This window comes from Aptenodytes patagonicus, chromosome 2, assembly GCF_965638725.1.
Source record: "Aptenodytes patagonicus chromosome 2, bAptPat1.pri.cur, whole genome shotgun sequence".
Lineage (NCBI taxonomy): Eukaryota > Metazoa > Chordata > Aves > Sphenisciformes > Spheniscidae > Aptenodytes > Aptenodytes patagonicus.
In genome coordinates, this window is record NC_134950.1 from 117,692,416 (window position 1) to 117,706,124 (window position 13,709).

Consider the following 13,709-nt stretch of genomic DNA (forward strand, 5'->3'; position numbering starts at 1 on the left):
GGAAAACAGTTAAATCTACACCAAAGGAGGTATTAATTCTCACTGAAGTCAACAGGATCAAAGTGTGCAAGTTTCTCTGAAGTAGGCTAACAGGCCAACTGAGCCCAGAAACACAAACTCTTGCACACCTATGTGGTAGTTTGGATGCGTGTTTGTAAAGCAACACGTACTTGTGCTGCCCTGATTCAATGAGGCTGTTGTCTGCCTGCTAACGCACTGCTCTAATAAAGTGAAGAGGGGTTTTGAAATTCACTTGGATAAAAATCGGGCCAGAGCTAAAGGACATCCTCAGAAGTGTTGCTTAGCAAGGATCTGAATGACTGAGATTTAATAATGGATGATTAGAAAAGCATCGCTGCACTTCAACAATTTGAATAGTGCCGCTACAGTCCCAGAAAGAGTAATTCAAGTTTGTGCGAACCAGGACCAAAGGAAAACCATTTTCATGAGTTAAGGATAGACCAGTCAACTTTCACGTACAGGATTAAGCGTTACATTTGCCATGGCAGACAATGAATGATAAAAGAACTGCTCTGTGCCAGGTTCACTGTACTGAGAAGTTACTTTTCACTTCTATTTTTAAAATTGTTGTGTTTATCAAAGGTCACTCATGGGAAAAATGAATGGTTAGTCAAACACATATTACTTAGTTGCAAAAATAATAGGGAACTTTTTAAAAGGAGAGAAATGAGAGTACCAAAAGGACTTGAATTTATTTGACTTGAATTTTCTCCTCATATGGGAAAACAAATTAATATTTACACACTGTAAAGTCAAGTGTCTAGCTACCAAAATAATGTCATCAAAAAGTCATCAGGAGAAAAGGTCATATTATTTGGATAGATTTTTTCTTTCTGTGTTTCTTTCTTCTTGAAGTCTACATAAACACTTGGGCTGCAGCCACATTTGGTCTATTGGAAGTTTGGGGAGGTTGCAAGCCCCAGTGTTAAGTTTTCCTCTTGGTGAGCAGCATGAGCAGGACCCCAGGGAATCGAGAGAGCGGCTTCACGGCCCAAAACAATCACCTATTCACACTGATTAAGATGAGACACCGTGGGAAGACATTTCTAATCCTCCCCAGCTGCAGCTGGAGGAAAACAAGCAGTTTTAGTACACCACCAGAAGGAGCAGAGACGTCCACCCTTATGCGATATACACCGTAAAACATGGGATAACATTGCCCAAAAGACCACCTGAAGTCCCAGAGCTGAGACATCTCAAGCTGTTCACTGGAAATCAATTCCCTGCCAGTATAATGCATTTGCCTACACATGCTTTAGGAGGCCACGTTATTCCAATAAGCCTCGATCTGCAAGGTGCTGTGTGCTCTCCATATCTTCATATCGCAGTGGCAATTAGAGGCACTCCACACTTCAAAAAGATTCGGCTGCAATGCCTCTAGCCATCCCAGGAAACAATTGCGCACCCAGCTTCATAGGTACCGTGACCACCAGCAGGGAGGTGCAGGAGAGCTGGGAGAGGCTCTGTGGCTGTGGCTTCCCAGCCTGGCTGAGCCACAGCCCCAATGAGATGCCCAAGACACCACTTGGGAGATGCCACTGGCAAGCCATAGCTTTAGCAAATCACCAACAGCTGCCACTTTTTCTTCTGATTTAGGACTGACCCAGGTGATAACCCTCATGCCAGCCAAAAGCTGTGGCCTGGCTGTTTTCAGGTGAGCTGGAGCTTGGAGCTGTTGGGGATTTTCATGTAAGACAATGCTTGGGGATTGTAGGACAAATAGCAATTGTCTTATTGAAACTTCTTCTTAATTAGAAAATTTCAATAGGATTTTTCCCTCCCAGTGTCAGCTAGATATAAATGTTGTGAAACAAACCCTTCCAGACATCAAAGCAAGAGAGTGATTGTTTCTGGGTTTCAGGCTGAGCCTGAAACTGGATCCAGACCTGTACTTGGAGACATGCTCTTTCATTTTGAAGAGCCATTGCCCAATGTGATTTCCCAAGGCCCCAAGCCTCGGTCAATATGAGCTTCATCCCCCACGTTCCTCCCGGTGGTCAGTCCATTGTTTGTGAGCATCCCCAGTAAAACTGTTGTAAATAATTTACACAACCCTCAGCCAACCGAGGCAGAGACGGTACCACCTTGGCCACGTGAACATCTCGAGCTATAGCCGGGTTAGTTCACACATGATGCAAAATGAAAAATAAAGCCCTGAGCATTCCAGTCATACCAAGCGCACTCCCAACAGCGCTCTTAAACAAATCTCCACTGTTCAAGGGACAAAGCAGAACTGGAGTCTGTCTGCTTCAATTTAAATCTGTCCCTGAATGATGTCCATGAGTTAACGGGGAGAATTGCAAGGAAAGGAACAAATAAACATTAGAAAAAGAAAAAGAAAACCAGACTTTTTAAACACTCAGATGCCTGGATGGTTCCCAGGCTAAGCATCCATGTGTTAAAGAAAAAAAAAAAATCTTCTCAACAGCATACAAGTGTTACCAGCTCTGAGGCTGCATAACCTCTCTGTGAATCAGCTATAGATTTACCAGGGGGGCAGAGAAGGGTAATCCTTGCCTTGTCCCCATGAGCTGTGCCTTGCAGGGCGCATGGTCTCAGGCCATACTACAGGGCTGTCTGTGGGCACACAACCTGCCCCACGTGGGCTGGCGTACAGGTTGTCCTCTCCAGGGAAGCGCTTTTGGTCTATCAATATGGGCAATAATACAGTTGGTGGTGTGGTCGAGTGCAAAGAGCTCCAGCTACTGTACATGAAGGAGAGGTCTGGCTGCTACTGGATTTTAGGACCATTTCTGCCTTTGCTTTCTACTGCAGCAAGGGAAAAAGACTTACTAAACTTTGTTTTGGATGTACCTCAGCCGAAGCCCTCCTGGTTTTAGGGCAACGGCCCCATGATTCTCCATTTGTGCCCATACTTATGCTACTGCAGGACAAGCAGAAAGGCCATGTAGCCGCTCACTCTGCTACATGAGACATTAGGAGCCCAAGTTTGGAAACACGGACGAGGAGCCACCGATCACAGCCTGGTGTTAATGTACAGCGCTGAAACATGGCAAGTCCCCAATGAGTGACAGTAGGTCGCTTAAATGGTATCTAACTCGTCCCACAAAAAGCCATCTAGATTCCCATTTGGCCCAGATCTTGTATTTATGCGGTTCAAATTTATGCCCACGTTTAATGCAGGAATGTTAGAGCTCGAGTGTAATTTGTGTTTGTACTTCTAATAGCTATCTAGAAAATATTAGACAAAGCCAATAAAAGGAAAAGCTTTCCCCCCTCTCTCTCCTGAAACTCCTCTTCAGCTTAACCCAATTTTCCAAGTCACTTAGAGGCCTTTAAATAAAATGAAATCCTAACGATGTCGCTGCCATGAATAATTAATTGTACCAGTACAATCTCTCAAACAAAATCCATTCTCATTAGATTAGAGGTTTTCTCAAGACACACGAGTTCATTATGGCATTTTTACATCCTTCTTGTCTCTTACGTTTCTTTGTCTTTCCTTATCTATGTCTTTTCTTATTTGTGTCTGAGACCCAGGACTCCACCACCTCAGTAGCCTCCACAACAACATTCCAATGCCCAGGTTAGAGAGCTCCTGTACAACCAGGCACACTGTGGCAGGAGTGAGCGCGCCCTGTCTGTAGCTTATGGACAGCCCAGTGGGGTGGGCAGTTCACTGGACACTCCTGTTTCCAGAGTCCAAGAATTCATTTTGAAAGGTTTACCCTCTGCTAGAAGCTCAACCTTGAACAGTTTAGGGAGCCTGGTTCAAGTTTTGTGCACTATCTTTCTTAAAGCCATTCTGTGTGTTTAACCTTCTATAATGTAAAAGAGTATTACTGTACTGATATTAATAACCAGGCATCAGTGTTTTTTTTTTAACCAGCTTTGTATTCAGATTAATAAAGGTAACAGGTGAGTTAAGGATAGAGGGTCAAATCCATTGCACATAGGAATTGATTTGTCTACCACCGTTTTGGTAGGCAAAACTTCCAAGACACTCAAGAGCTGCATTTATCTAGAGACCAAAGAAACTATTTTAAGGTATAATAGGAGTCATTCACAGTATCCTTAATAATAGGCTTTGTCACAAGAAATAAAACTTCTGTCCAGACATGACCCAATTTAAACTGCTGGCATTTAATACATTTTTTGTCTTGAGCCTCTGACAGTCCAGGCCCATCCAGTGGATTTTCTTTTTTTGACAGTGACAATAGTGTAAGGAATGATAGCTCCCTGAAGTCCCAAAAGACTAATAATAGTTGCTTTGGGAAGATGCGTAAAAATAAATCCAGATCGCCGAGTGTCTTCAGGAATCTAATTTGATTTTTCAGAGGCAAGCATTACTTTCAGTGTTGAGGACAGATTCCAAGTCTGATAATTACACTGCACCTCTTACATGTGCCCCGTGACTTCAGTGGGATATGGTACTGCCATGCCACTTCGGATGCTTCCTCATAGACTGCAAACCCTGCAAGCACACACTGGTAACAGGGCGCTGCATCAGAGAACCGAAAGGGACCTCTGCCCTGTCACGGGATTCCTCAAGCACCATCTTATGCCTACCTGTGGTCTTCATCCCCATCACTCTTCTTGGGAAGATACCACTTCCACGGTTAGGAATCATCTTCTGGCCCAAATTTACTTCTTGGAGCTTATATCCATTCCTCTTTAGGCCAATTTTGTCCTTTACACTAAAGAGCTATTCCTCCTGCCAGAATTTATCCCCTTGATGTATTCACAGGCAACAATCATTATTTCTCAGCTTTCATCATCTTAGATGATTTAAATTCCCCTGATCATCCAAGAGTCCCTTCCCTCCATGCCACTCCACTTTGGACGTTATCTGTGGTGAAAAAGGGAGACTGGAACTGTACACAGCATTGCACATTAACACCTTGAATAGTGGAGTTAATTATTCCTTCCCTTCTGCCAATACCTCATTTGAGGTACCTTAAGACATCAGGATCGTAGATACTTTTTTCCTGGTTACTTTGCACCTATGACTCCTTGTGAACCTCTGATCATCCAACACGCCCAGCATACCTACTTTGCTGTTTCCAAGTGCTATGCTCTTGGTTTGTAAGAGTAATTCTCGATAGTAGTCACCAATTTCTTCACCTAACTCTTTGCATTGCTGCATTTCATCCCATTTGCAGTAGCCGAGTCCTCACTGAAGCACATCACCATCCTCTTGGTGTTGGTGATGCCTCATAACTTCCTGTCAGTATCAAATGTCACTGGCACTCCAGAGCCTGGCCACAGACACGTTCTGGCTAGGAGGACCGTAACCACAACATATAACCTAGCAGTGGAAGAGCCCAAGAGAAAGGGATGTTACCACATTATCATCTGGCCGCCCATGTTAATCCATCCTTAAAAACACTGCTAGTTTTTATGCAAGATCACTAATTGAACTATTCAATATGAATTTTTCCCCTCAAGGCTATGTTTAAAAACATGTCTCCAGCCCTGTAATCCCCCCTGTCAGCAAAACTTCCTGTTACCTCTTCTTTATCTAGCTTTTGTATTCATCCCTATCTTATCCATCTAAACTAATAAATTCTCTCAAAGGACCATAAAATCTGCTCTGCCAGACATGACATTTCATGTTCCGGTTGTCTCTGCAGCGCTTCCCTATAAAGCTTTTCTCTTCATTCAAAGTCAGGAGAGGCTCTGCACTTTTGATGTCAGCAGCTCCAAGACTCCTCTAAAGCCAAGTCCTTGAGCTCATTAGGCCCCCTTGCTCTGCTCATTACTACTCTCAAAGTTTGCTTTCCTGAAGTAAAGCATCTTAGTTTTCTTTAACTGCCTTTTGATTTAAAGGAACTCTACTGGCATTCAGTCAACCCAAGCAGTTTGGTTTGGTTTTGATTATCTATTCTTTGGTAACTTCCTTGCTGCTGATCATGAACGAGTCTGCAGTACCGATGACTCCTATTGGGCCAATGACTGGTGAAGAAATCTGCCTGTTACTGAACACAAGACTACCCGGATCCTACTAATCCCAGCTACTGTTTTCCCTACCTAGGTTTTCCAGATCCAGTTTAATTATAGAAACCCACCCATTTCTAAATCTAAGCCTGGGTATCTGCAAACAAGACTCCCAACACTAGACCAGTAGATTATTTTTCTTTTTACCATCCTTCCCATAAATATTTAATCCAAAGTGGGTCTATTCGACCAGCGTTATCCCTTTTTGCTTCTTTGTCATCTGTCATACGGTGAACACAGTTATCAATACCTTTAGCTTTATTAATCTTTCCTGAACAGTGCACCTCTTTGAACACCTGATTTTTTTTATGATCTCTGTTCCCAAAACGTATTTGCAATCCCAGCGAGATCCTTTGCCAGTAATTCATATGACTCTATTGCAATGTTAGTTACGTGTTTGTGTTAATACCCTGCTGGCCTTGACACTACAATTGTATTTTTAAAAAACTGAAATGTTTGTGTAAGTATACATTCCTCTGCATACACATATGCCCTGCTCCTTAACTGAGACAGACTTTTTTTAATAATCTGGGTCACTTCCCTGACTCTGCTCTCACCAAAATTAGTACTTAGAGACTTGTATCTGTCAGCCCCGGTATTCCTTTATCTACGACTGTACCCCCTGTATCTCATTTTCTTCTCCTTGCGCACAGACACCACCAAGCCTCTCAGGTCCTGCGCTCACAGGTCCAGTTCTGTTACTCACTGGTAACTCTTCCAACCAGCTACCACAGTGTATATGTACACCCTCAAGCCACCAGCAGGCCAATACTAGCTTGCTTTGCTCATCCATCTCTGCCGTCACAAGGACTCCTCACACAGGTTTGGCATCCAGCCACCTTCCCTCTTCAGATACCGCCTCCAGTGTTATCTCAGGAGCCATCTTCTGTTCTGTTGCTTTGCTAAAAAAAAAAAAAAAAAAAAAAAAAAAGAGAAGTGCAGCATGCTCACACCAACTTCATGGTTCTGGCTGCTGGCCTCCCCTGCTCTCCACTGGTTTGTCTTTTGCAGAGGTCAGCTCCCAGAGGTCAGCTCCGTATCCTCACTGGAACTCAGCAACTGACAGTTCATTTACTGCAGTTAAAGGCAGAAAATCTCTCTCACGGTCTAGGACTCACAATTCCTCTTCTACACAAAAACCACCAATATTTTGCAGCAGATTCTGAGTAGGCCACACTGAACTAAACAGTAGCTCCTTAGATACACATGTAATTGAATGTGAATGAGTGCATGCATGTCTATGTGACTATACAGTGAGTCAGTCTGTTATCCCTACAAGGAAGGTCACTATAGCTATTAAATTACCATGGGCAAAAACATTAGCGTAGCCATTAAAATCAAAATCAAATTGATTTTCAAGATGATCGTTATCCACGTTTGCAATTACAATTTTTCCTCTTAAAAATGGAAAATTCTACACAGACAGAAGGGCAGTGCAATAAACTCTAGAGTTTTCTGTTAAACTTAGAAAATCAAGATAATTAGACCCTTAATGTTCCTTGACCTAATTTCTTTGTCTTTTAGTATCACAAGGGCCAGAGAATATTAAGTGGTATCATCTGCGATGTGGGTACCAAGGCAACAGGCTCTCAGCTTAAGGACAAGGTAAAATCTCGTGGTACTTCCATGGAGTCAAAGCAGCTCTCTTGAAACCTGTTTCAATGATGCTACTTGTGCTCTCAAATACCCAATTTTAAAAAACCTACTTGTATTTGTGATCTTGCTATTCTTTGTACTGTTGGGACACTGTAGACCCTCAGTGATGGGCAATTATATCATGTGAACTGAAAGACCCTCCCCCAAAAACAGAAGCAGAGTTTAACCTGATGTCTAATGGGAAGTGCTTTCACAACCTCCACCTCCATCAGTGGCATTTCATATTGCCAAATTCTTCACAATAGCCCTGATACGATTTTAAATCATTGGCAACACCAGTTTTTGAGCTGACACGGAACCGCCAGGAGAGGAGAAAGGGGCAGAGAGAGAAGCAAAGAGTTTTCCAGGCGATCATTCAGTGCTTTTGTACATCACAAAAGCCAGCTCCCAAACAGAGCTTTTCAGCAGCAGCTCTGAATGTGCAAAAGAGGTCAGGATCTTTGTCCACATTAACAGAGAGGCTCCAAAAGCAGTATGAAGCACTGCACTAGCCAAAAAGAAATCACCCTGGGTATGTGCAATGGAATGGAAATGGAAAGACAGCCATTGATTATTTCTTATTTGGGGGGAAAAAAAATCCCTATTATATAACAACCTACAATTCCTTGTGTAAGTTCTTCAACTCGGTTGACAAAAAAAACTGATGTTGTTTCCCTCCAATTAATATTAAAGTTCTACCTGCTTCTTTAACAGCAGACATCTCAAAATGCTTACAAACACACAAAGAGGACGAGACCTTCCCAACAAACAGTTCCTCCTCACAACATATTCCCTGAGCTTCACCATCTGTTTTTCACCACTGCCCATCTTCATGCTACACCAGTCTCACAAAAACAAAGCAAAGCCAGAACAAGAAAACCAAACTTTAACTGCATAGTTATCACTATAATCCATGCCTCACATTTTACACACAGAAGGTCCTTAAATTGCAGTCACAAAAAGGGAGATGAAGCCACTACCGAGAAGAATGGAAGGAAATTGAGATCTATTTTCCATCAGAAGTCTCTTGAATGCTTACAGTCACCTGTAAGAAGACAGAAAAAAGACCTACTCGACACACAAACCGTCCAAGGTAGAGAGAAACTGAAGGATATACGGTATTATATATTTAACATACATGCGAAATTACGTCTGTCTGTAATAGCTCAGATAACCTTGGGACCAGAACTTTGTATAGTGCAAGCAGGCCCAAATCCACCCAGCTTATTAACCAGCTTCGTATGATGCACATGCACCAGATGAAGAGGGCCAACAGTTCTAGGGTTCTGCCTATGTTTTACTTACATGCATTTCCCTTGAAATTCAAAACCAAGATGCTGTCCAGACCAGTTTAGCACCTTAAAAATGTGCATTCCTAGTTCCTGAACAGGACTTTGGAACAACAGCTATGGTCTCATGAGATAGAGTCTTTGACAGCAACATCCTCTTAAGATACTTCTAGTGCTGAGTGGTGCTCTCACGCCACACTGCCCCCCTCCATTGCACCCCTCCAGGTGATTGCTCACGTGCCTCTGCTGGCAATCAGACCAGAGAACTGATTCAGCCTTTGCAACCCCCATAAAAATTACCACCTCTTCATGATTCAGCCCCTGCCTGGGGGGCATGCTGTAACACTGGATAATGTCACCAGTATTACATATTACAGTACCGGATCTCTGCAGATACTGTTACCTCACTTTGTAAAGGACCTCAAAAGCCCTCTATCAGAGGCCATAGAAATTCCAGCCCTCGCCAAAGAAATGCAATTGGAAAAACAGCATGAAGAAGGTATCAGTTGTCCTCCACCAGCAGTGGCTGGGAAAACTTAGTCGGATGACTTAAGACAAATGTTTGCTTCAGCAATTAAAAAAACCCTACTTGCTCTGAAGAATCATAGCTATTTGCTAGGAAGACCCATGCTGTCTTTCGCATTATAATTAATAGGTAGGAAGATTAATTCAAGACATATCAAAGCCAAGTCAGGCATAACCACCTTAATTAATCATGTTTGTGCTGTAACTTACGTGTTACACCCTATCCTTGTGGTCAAAGGGAAAAAAAAATTTAAAAAAAATCAGTGTTGGAAAACTAGCACACAACCCAATAAACGGATGATTCCACATTTCCCAGAGCCAGCTCTATGTCACATAATCCGGAGGCTGGTTTTTTTCAGCCAGATGAAGACAGCAGGGTGTCTAACTTGTTACAGCGGCGCTTCACCAAGCAGCAGCGTTACCACATGCATCTGAATGTGAGAATCTAACCGCTCAGCAACAGGCAAGCTACAGACACGACTCTTTGGAGACAGCCTTGAATATGAAGCCCTCAAGCCAGAAGAGATACACAACAATGGGAGCAATTTCACAGCTCCCTCCCAATACTTCATCTGCTCATCTCAAGCAGGACTCCTATCTTTTAGCGGCGGAGGAGCGGTCAGCCTTCGCGCCAACTGCAGTAACTCACTTCTGCCGAGGGTACCGCAGAAGGGTTTGGGTTAAGCGATGCTTTTTTGAAAGGGAAAGCTACCCAGCCTTCCCTGAAAGCACGGGCTATCTCATGGAGGCGAGCGCCAGGCCTGCCGCTAGCAAAGATACTTGGTAAAAGGGGAAAGAAACCTCTTTTTAAACACATAACACCCACTCAGTACATCTCCTAACTTCGGTGGCCCGTTGCTGCAGGAGGACAAGCACGCAACAGGCTTTCCCTCTGCGAGAAGCGAACCCGGGACCGCCGCCCGCGGCCAGGCTCGCACCGCCTTGCCGTACCCCCCCCCCCCCTGCCGCCGACAGCGCCGGCGGGGCCTAGCGCGCTGTGAAACCCGCGGAGCCCGCCCCCCGCCGCCGCCGGGCCTCGCCCACAGCCCGGGCGGCCGCGGCGGCGGCGCTGGGTGGCGGCGCCATCTAGCGGCGCGCCGGAGCAGCACCGCGGCCCGCCTCCGCCTCGGCGGGGGGGGGGGGGGGGGGGGCGGCTTCCCCCGAATTACCCCGTCACACATGACGTGTTTTCTTATTTTGTCTATTACTCACTTCCTTAGTTGTCTTCGGTTAACAAAATTAGAGCATCAAGTGCTCACTGACTAGACAAATTGCTCATTTATTTTTACAGCGGTGTACTTTCACATTGCTGCGGTTATTTCGTTACTGCAGTTTAACCTTGCACCAGGTTACTAACCAAAACACTTCAAGAAAGCCACCCAAACACGCTAAGTTTAACACAAAGACCAGGTTTTGGCTTTCCTTTCCAACCAGCAGTTAAGGTCGGCACAGTCTTTCTGAATGAGTAAAGAAAACACGTGCGCATGCAAAAAACCCCCGGATTGTTAACAATTAACATACCCACAACTCCATTTACTTCCATCCCATAAATCCCTCACATCTAGATTCTCCCTCCCCAGATTTCTGCAAAGCTAGGAAAAAACGTCAAGTGTCTTTCTGTAAGTTTTGTCCTACTTATACACACACACCCCTCACTGCCACGATATTTTAAACTACAATTGCAGCTTCCCTGGTATAAGCTCCCTACTCCAAAAACAACCAGTAATTTTGGCAGTTTATTCCTAGGACAGCTAAAACTATGCGAGGATGAGGAAAACCAGTTAACATCGCCTGGTGTTTCCTGAGAAGTCTGAATTAAATTCTAGGAATATAATTCTTCTTTCCCTTTTACTCCTCCCACAGCCTTGAAAAATTTTAAGACCAGCTTTATTACAGAAGTGCCAAATAACAACTATGCTGTCATAAGGCCCACAGAGCAAAGTATTAAATGAAAGTTTAAACAAAGAAATCAACAGAATGACCGAGTGTCTTCAGTTTCACCATCCCAGGCCCTGACAACAATTCAAGCAATAAAACCACATCAGTATCACGGATACACATTAAGAAAAAAAAAAAAAGAGTATTTATTGTTATACAGTAACATTTCCTCATGTTGTTTAAACAAAGTATAAAGCTCTAAAACAAGCACAAATTAATGTCTTGGTAAAGAAGTGGAAATATCTTTATGTAGCTTGGGCATTCCCTCACTGTGCTTGCCTCTGTAAATTCTAAGAGAAGCAAGTTAGCCAGCCAGCCAGCCCTAGCCTCTTTATGGATAGTTCTTTCAGGTCCAGTATGTGCTTCTCTCCTCTCCAACCAGTGCTACCGGGTAGATCGCCTGGCGAGTAAGTCTGAACTGCTAAGCATTCACAATAGTCACCCCAGCTTCTTTCAAAAGCAAGACCTTGCATAGACAGCTGCAAGTGAATAAACCCAGCTGAGAGCAAGAAAGCACCTCCCATGTGGCAGTAGCCGAACAGATGCTCTAGACCTTGCACTCATGTAGAGCCACTGCCATACAGAATGGCCAAATCCCCTTTTTTGGCATGGGAATCATGATGAATCATATTTACCACCTTGTATTATCTTGTTACTCAGACGAGCAGCAGCTTTGAAGCAAACAAGGGCTGTGAGTGATAAAGTAACTCATTCCCGGCTTGCACCATCCCGCCTATACTAACACTGTAATCTGAAAGAAGAGTACATCACCCACATGCAAAGCCACACCAGCATTAGTTTAGTTAATTTGAACACCTGTAGCATCAAAGCTTTCCCAGCACAAGTAACAACAGTATCACCCTGGATACTTTGGCAGTTAGCTTGCACCAGAGCAAATGCAGGCCTGCAACCTAATTAACAAGGGTGCATCCAGCTGGGCTGCAGTTGTATTTCTGATTGCCCACCAGAACACATCCAGAACAAACAGGTCAGAGTTCATAACCACTATGCTGGGATAAATTCTGAACTGCTTCCTTGCAATAGCAAAGGCTGCTAAAAAAAAAAAAGGCTTATGCTAGAAAAAGTTTAGGTTGTACAGGAAACAAGCAGCAGAAACATAATTATTCACACCATGTGATGGAAGTTAAGTGATTTGACATCACCTGTTACCATTAGAAACCGGACACACAAGGGTATTTTTCCCTTCTGCCACAGCAATAGTAAGAAGGTAGCAGAGTATGTCTGAGACAGAAGCAGCCTTTTCCCAAAGTACTGTGTGATAATTTCACTCTGAGTTACCTGAATTTAAGGGCAACAGGGAGCAACTGGAAAGCCAATGCTGCCTGTCAAGGTCTCCAAACCAAACAGTAGCACGAGGAAAGGCTTGCGAGCTCACAAGTTAACAGGAGAAAAAGGATCCCTTTGACCTCTATTTTGCACCCAAAAATTCTCCAGTTTGAGTTTATGTTATACCTGTTTGTTAAACCAAGTCCCATTGCTAAATACAATGTAAATTGTGGTCAAGAGGTCAATGCAGACATACGTAGGGACATACTTCAGTTGCGAAGTATTTTTTAGAGTAAGCACAATATTGAGAAATCATGCAAAAGAGCAGCTATGTTACTCTTTTCATGCACCTGCTCCATCAGCACTACTGATCTCATCTGTCTCTTCACAGCAAGCAGTGTTATGGATGGAATATGCTTCGATCTGGTGTCTGTTTCTGGTGTGACTGTCTCTGCCTTAACACACTGGGAAGCTGTTGCGCATGCTGGCATAAACTTGCTATTAGATACATGGACTTCCTCTAAACATATCTGTCATTTCATGTCTTCCCGTAAGGTAAAGAATGAATTTCAATCACTTTTTCTGTATTCAAAGTTGTAAAAGTGGGTGACATGCAGGTATGTTACAGAACCATTAAAACCGGGGCACATCCTATGCTGCCTTAATCCTCATGCCTTTTGTTCCACGTCGTGCAACAGATTTGCTACAATTCAGCATCTTAGCTTTGCCTACAGCCATGTACTACATAACTGTGTTTTGTTTTATGCTATAAAACAAACAGTTCCTACAACAAGGATACACTAAGAAAAAGCAATTCCTAGAGTTTTCATTTCTATTCTCTCACCACCTGTTACATATTTCATGCTGTTCAATTCTATACCTGAATTGCTCAGAAACTCATAAAACAAAGACCTGATATGACTAATTTCCATTAAGCTCTTTCCTTTTCTGAAAAGAAAAAAATGCATCTCTTACCTGAATCTGCTCTTCGATGCTGGCTTCGTATTTATTCATGATCACACCTTCTCTTATCTCTGCTCCTCCCATTGGCTTTTT